This window comes from Aulonocara stuartgranti (assembly GCF_965226115.1).
Source record: "Aulonocara stuartgranti genome assembly, chromosome: 12".
Lineage (NCBI taxonomy): Eukaryota > Metazoa > Chordata > Actinopteri > Cichliformes > Cichlidae > Aulonocara > Aulonocara stuartgranti.
The window spans coordinates 848,999-855,000 of record NC_138948.1 but is presented as its reverse complement, the minus strand read 5'-3'; the positions used below and the strand labels follow the sequence as shown (position 1 = coordinate 855,000).

The 6,002-nt window shown below is 43.8% G+C and overlaps 1 protein-coding gene across 1 annotated transcript in view; it reads left to right on the top strand.

Annotated features, from left to right (window-relative positions):
- The window catches only part of LOC309718804 (uncharacterized protein), a gene marked incomplete at its 3' end in the record, with an annotated part of 77,925 nt that overhangs the window by 66,835 nt on the left and 5,088 nt on the right, over positions 1-6,002 (top strand). The gene's annotated exons all lie outside the window — the stretch shown is intronic.

Here is a 6,002-nt window from a genome sequence, read left to right as displayed (position 1 = left end):
TAGTCAGTGTGTAGTTAGTGTGTAGTGAGAGTGTAGTCAGTGTGTAGTGAGAGTGTAGTCAGTGTGTAGTTAGTGTGTAGTGAGAGTGTAGTCAGTGTGTAGTTAGTGTGTAGTGAGAGTGTAGTCAGTGTGCAGTTAGTGTGTAGTGAGTGTGTAGTCAGTGTGTAGTTAGTGTGTAGTGAGTGTGTAGTTAATGTGTAGTGAGAGTGTAGTTAGTGTGTAGTGAGAGTGTAGTCAGTGTGTAGTGAGTGTAGTCAGTGTGTAGTGAGTGTAGTGAGTGTGTAGTTAGTGTGTAGTGAGTGTGTAGTTAGTGTGTAGTGAGTGTGTAGTTAGTGTGTAGTGAGAGTGTAGTTAGTGTGTAGTGAGAGTGTAGTCAGTGTGTAGTGAGTGTGTAGTCAGTGTGTAGTGAGTGTGTAGTCAGTGTGTAGTCAGTGTGTAGTTAGTGTGTAGTCAGTGTGTAGTCAGTGTGTAGTTAGTGTGTAGTTAGTGTGTAGTGAGAGTGCAGTTAGTGTGTAGTTAGTGTGTAGTTAGTGTGTAGTCAGTGTGTAGTCAGTGTGTAGTTAGTGTGTAGTTAGTGTGTAGTTAGTGTGTAGTCAGTGTGTAGTCAGTGTGTAGTGAGAGTGTAGTCAGTGTGTAGTTAGTGTGTAGTGAGAGTGTAGTCAGTGTGTAGTTAGTGTGTAGTCAGTGTGTAGTTAGTGTGCAGTTAGTGTGTAGTTAGTGTGTAGTTAGTGTGTAGTGAGTGTGCAGTTAGTGTGCAGTTAGTGTGTAGTTAGTGTGTAGTGAGTGTGCAGTCAGTGTGTAGTCAGTGTGTAGTCAGTGTGTAGTCAGTGTGTAGTTAGTGTGTAGTCAGTGTGTAGTGAGTGTGTAGTCAGTGTGTAGTCAGTGTGTAGTCAGTGTGTAGTTAGTGTGTAGTGAGAGTGTAGTCAGTGTGTAGTCAGTGTGTAGTTAGTGTGTAGTTAGTGTGTAGTGAGAGTGTAGTCAGTGTGTAGTCAGTGTGTAGTTAGTGTGTAGTGAGTGTGCAGTTAGTGTGTAGTCAGTGTGTAGTCAGTGTGTAGTCAGTGTGTAGTTAGTGTGTAGTCAGTGTGTAGTGAGTGTGTAGTCAGTGTGTAGTTAGTGTGTAGTCAGTGTGTAGTCAGTGTGTAGTTAGTGTGTAGTTAGTGTGTAGTTAGTGTGTAGTGAGAGTGTAGTCAGTGTGTAGTCAGTGTGTAGTTAGTGTGTAGTTAGTGTGTAGTCAGTGTGTAGTCAGTGTGTAGTCAGTGTGTAGTTAGTGTGTAGTTAGTGTGTAGTTAGCGTGTAGTCAGTGTGTAGTGTAGTCAGTAGTCAGTGTGTAGTTAGTTTGTAGTGAGAGTGTAGTCAGTGTGCAGTTAGCGTGCAGTTAGCGTGCAGTTAGCGTGTAGTTAGCGTGTAGTCAGTGTGTAGTTAGTGTGTAGTGAGTGTGTAGTCAGTGTGTAGTGAGTGTGTAGTCAGTGTGTAGTTAGTGTGCAGTTAGTGTGTAGTCAGTGTGTAGTCAGCGTGCAGTTAGCGTGTAGTTAGCGTGCAGTCAGCGTGTAGTCAGCGTGTAGTCAGTGTGCAGTTAGTGTGTAGTCAGTGTGCAGTTAGTGTGTAGTCAGTGTGCAGTTAGTGTGTAGTCAGTGTGTAGTTAGCGTGCAGTTAGCGTGTAGTTAGCGTGTAGTCAGTGTGTAGTTAGTGTGTAGTTAGTGTGTAGTGAGAGTGTAGTCAGTGTGTAGTCAGTGTGTAGTTAGTGTGTAGTGAGTGTGCAGTTAGTGTGTAGTCAGTGTGTAGTCAGTGTGTAGTCAGTGTGTAGTTAGTGTGTAGTCAGTGTGTAGTGAGTGTGTAGTCAGTGTGTAGTTAGTGTGTAGTCAGTGTGTAGTTAGTGTGTAGTCAGTGTGTAGTCAGTGTGTAGTTAGTGTGTAGTTAGTGTGTAGTTAGTGTGTAGTGAGAGTGTAGTCAGTGTGTAGTCAGTGTGTAGTTAGTGTGTAGTTAGTGTGTAGTCAGTGTGTAGTCAGTGTGTAGTTAGTGTGTAGTTAGTGTGTAGTTAGCGTGTAGTCAGTGTGTAGTGTAGTCAGTAGTCAGTGTGTAGTTAGTTTGTAGTGAGAGTGTAGTCAGTGTGCAGTTAGCGTGCAGTTAGCGTGCAGTTAGCGTGTAGTTAGCGTGTAGTCAGTGTGTAGTTAGTGTGTAGTGAGTGTGTAGTCAGTGTGTAGTGAGTGTGTAGTCAGTGTGTAGTTAGTGTGCAGTTAGTGTGTAGTCAGTGTGTAGTCAGCGTGCAGTTAGCGTGTAGTTAGCGTGCAGTCAGCGTGTAGTCAGCGTGTAGTCAGTGTGCAGTTAGTGTGTAGTCAGTGTGCAGTTAGTGTGTAGTCAGTGTGCAGTTAGTGTGTAGTCAGTGTGTAGTTAGCGTGCAGTTAGCGTGTAGTTAGCGTGTAGTCAGTGTGTAGTTAGTGTGTAGTGAGTGTGTAGTCAGTGTGTAGTGAGTGTGTAGTCAGTGTGTAGTTAGTGTGTAGTGAGAGTGTAGTTAGTGTGTAGTGAGAGTGTAGTTAGTGTGTAGTGAGAGTGTAGTCAGTGTGTAGTTAGTGTGTAGTGAGAGTGTAGTCAGTGTGTAGTGAGAGTGTAGTCAGTGTGTAGTTAGTGTGTAGTGAGAGTGTAGTCAGTGTGTAGTTAGTGTGCAGTTAGTGTGTAGTGAGTGTGTAGTCAGTGTGTAGTTAGTGTGTAGTGAGTGTGTAGTTAATGTGTAGTGAGAGTGTAGTTAGTGTGTAGTGAGAGTGTAGTCAGTGTGTAGTCAGTGTGTAGTCAGTGTGTAGTCAGTGTGTAGTGAGAGTGTAGTCAGTGTGTAGTCAGTGTGTAGTCAGTGTGTAGTCAGTGTGTAGTGTAGTCAGTAGTCAGTGTGTAGTTAGTTTGTAGTGAGAGTGTAGTCAGTGTGCAGTTAGCGTGCAGTTAGCGTGTAGTCAGTGTGTAGTTAGTGTGTAGTGAGTGTGTAGTCAGTGTGTAGTGAGTGTGTAGTCAGTGTGTAGTTAGTGTGTAGTGAGAGTGTAGTTAGTGTGTAGTGAGAGTGTAGTTAGTGTGTAGTGAGAGTGTAGTCAGTGTGTAGTTAGTGTGTAGTGAGAGTGTAGTCAGTGTGTAGTGAGAGTGTAGTCAGTGTGTAGTTAGTGTGTAGTGAGAGTGTAGTCAGTGTGTAGTTAGTGTGCAGTTAGTGTGTAGTGAGTGTGTAGTCAGTGTGTAGTTAGTGTGTAGTGAGTGTGTAGTTAATGTGTAGTGAGAGTGTAGTTAGTGTGTAGTCAGTGTGTAGTCAGTGTGTAGTCAGTGTGTAGTCAGTGTGTAGTTAGTGTGTAGTTAGTGTGTAGTCAGTGTGTAGTCAGTGTGTAGTTAGTGTGTAGTCAGTGTGTAGTCAGTGTGTAGTTAGTGTGTAGTTAGTGTGTAGTGAGAGTGTAGTCAGTGTGTAGTCAGTGTGTAGTCAGTGTGTAGTCAGTGTGTAGTGAGAGTGTAGTGAGAGTGTAGTGAGTGTGTAGTCAGTGTGTAGTCAGTGTGTAGTCAGTGTGTAGTTAGTGTGTAGTTAGTGTGTAGTCAGTGTGTAGTTAGTGTGTAGTGAGAGTGTAGTCAGTGTGTAGTCAGTGTGTAGTTAGTGTGTAGTTAGTGTGTAGTGAGAGTGTAGTCAGTGTGTAGTCAGTGTGTAGTTAGTGTGTAGTTAGTGTGTAGTGAGAGTGTAGTGAGAGTGTAGTCAGTGTGTAGTCAGTGTGTAGTCAGTGTGTAGTTAGTGTGTAGTGAGAGTGTAGTGAGAGTGTAGTCAGTGTGTAGTCAGTGTGTAGTCAGTGTGTAGTTAGTGTGTAGTGAGAGTGTAGTCAGTGTGTAGTCAGTGTGTAGTTAGTGTGTAGTCAGTGTGTAGTCAGTGTGTAGTTAGTGTGTAGTTAGTGTGTAGTGAGAGTGTAGTGAGAGTGTAGTCAGTGTGTAGTCAGTGTGTAGTTAGTGTGTAGTGAGAGTGTAGTCAGTGTGTAGTCAGTGTGTAGTGAGAGTGTAGTCAGTGTGTAGTTAGTGTGTAGTGAGAGTGTAGTCAGTGTGTAGTCAGTGTGTAGTTAGTGTGTAGTTAGTGTGTAGTGAGAGTGTAGTCAGTGTGTAGTCAGTGTGTAGTTAGTGTGTAGTCAGTGTGTAGTCAGTGTGTAGTTAGTGTGTAGTTAGTGTGTAGTGAGAGTGTAGTCAGTGTGTAGTCAGTGTGTAGTCAGTGTGTAGTTAGTGTGTAGTGAGAGTGTAGTCAGTGTGTAGTTAGTGTGTAGTCAGTGTGTAGTTAGTGTGTAGTGAGTGTGTAGTGTAGTCAGTAGTGTTGTTGTGTGTTAGAACAATGAGGCGCCTGCTGAGTGTTACAGGTGTTACAGCAGTGATACATCTGCTGTTGTCAGGCCTGCAGGTATCAGGCTGTTGTTCTCCTTCATCTCATAGTGGACAGAAATTATTTTTGGAGCGGCACAAATAATTTGTGTGGCATCAGAGTTGATGCAGAACAGCTGATTGTTCTGTAAATAGTTTGAAATGTTTATTTAAAAACACTTTGGCTGCATTTTTAGGTAAAGACTGAGGCAAAACTCAGTTACTTTTTTGAAGAAGTAACTATATAATTAATTACCCAGCATTGGTCATTGTTTACTGTATGTTGCAGACAGAGTTACAGACTCTCTCCCAGACCACAGACTCATAATACAGTCAGAGCTTTATGAAAAATAAAGAAAGAAAGTTTTGTTTTCAAACTTGGAGTTCAAGTTATTTTTCCTTCCAATAGTGTTAACATGCTACAGGTCATGAACAAGATTGTTTTTAATTGTCATTGTAAGTAGGCTGAAGCAGTTAATTTAAAGTAGTCTAACATAAATGCTGTAATTTGATTACTTTAATAAACATGTAACTTGGATGCTGGCATGACCACACTGCACACGTCTGCTGTTGGGGCGCTCAGTTTGTGTTCGCTCAGACACGTGAAACATTAGAGGGAACGTTGGTTAGGACACCAGTGCTAATTAGGTCAGATGCATATTTCATGTTTCTGTATGAAATGGTTTAAATGTGATCACTGTGTGATGAACCAGTGGGCTCACTGCACGCTGTGCTTCATCCATCCTCCTCTTCATCGCATTCATTAACCTTTGAACCAAAGCAGAAGAGGAGCAACAACTCCTGAAGGAGAGCAGGACGATCCTTAACTCGACCTGCCAAACACTGATGACCCTGTTGGAGAATGTGGCCAATGTGCTGAGTGTGAGGTTCATGATGAGCCACCAACACAGTCAGAATGAACATTATCACTTTCTTTTCCTCTCACAGTTTCAGCAGTGGGACAAACTGTAGAGACATCAGTGTGAAGAGAGCTCGGCTCAGGTACGGCTCGCTGCGCTGACGGCCCACAGGGGGCGCCGTGCAGGTGTTCCTGTCACGGCCGACGGTAACCTCGGGATGAGTCGAAGCGTTCAGAAAGCTTCTGTGTACTTAGTGTAATTAGTCCATGTAAACTGGAGGAGCCGCCCAAAGTGGTGACACGCTGCACCTACGAGTCTGACTTTGTGACAAAGTGAGGACGGATTTAAAAAGCGGCCCTTTGGGGCCTCGCATGCTATAACTCACTTCTCCACAAGAGGGCACTTAAGAGTTTTGCAGCTTTACAAAATGAGGACTGTTCAGAAAAAGCTGACTTTGCAGATTCTTACAAGTCAGACATCAAAGGGCCCCGAGTGGCTGTACTGTGGACGCCTTCCTGTCATTACTGAAACCAACGCTGTGGTTTCCAGACATCGGACTGCGTGAGGACGCGGCGGGAGGCTGAACTAAACGAAACCTGGGAAACGTGCGCCACACAAACACGGTGTTAAGATTCACTTTAAATGCACTTCTGTGCGCCCGGGTGACTGAAGAGCAGGTCAGTGTGCATCCAGCTTACATAATGGAAAAGATCACAGGTCATGGTGCTCGAACTGCTCAGAGGTCAGAGGTCACGTTAGTTTGACAGCCTGCTCACGACAACCGCACGTTTA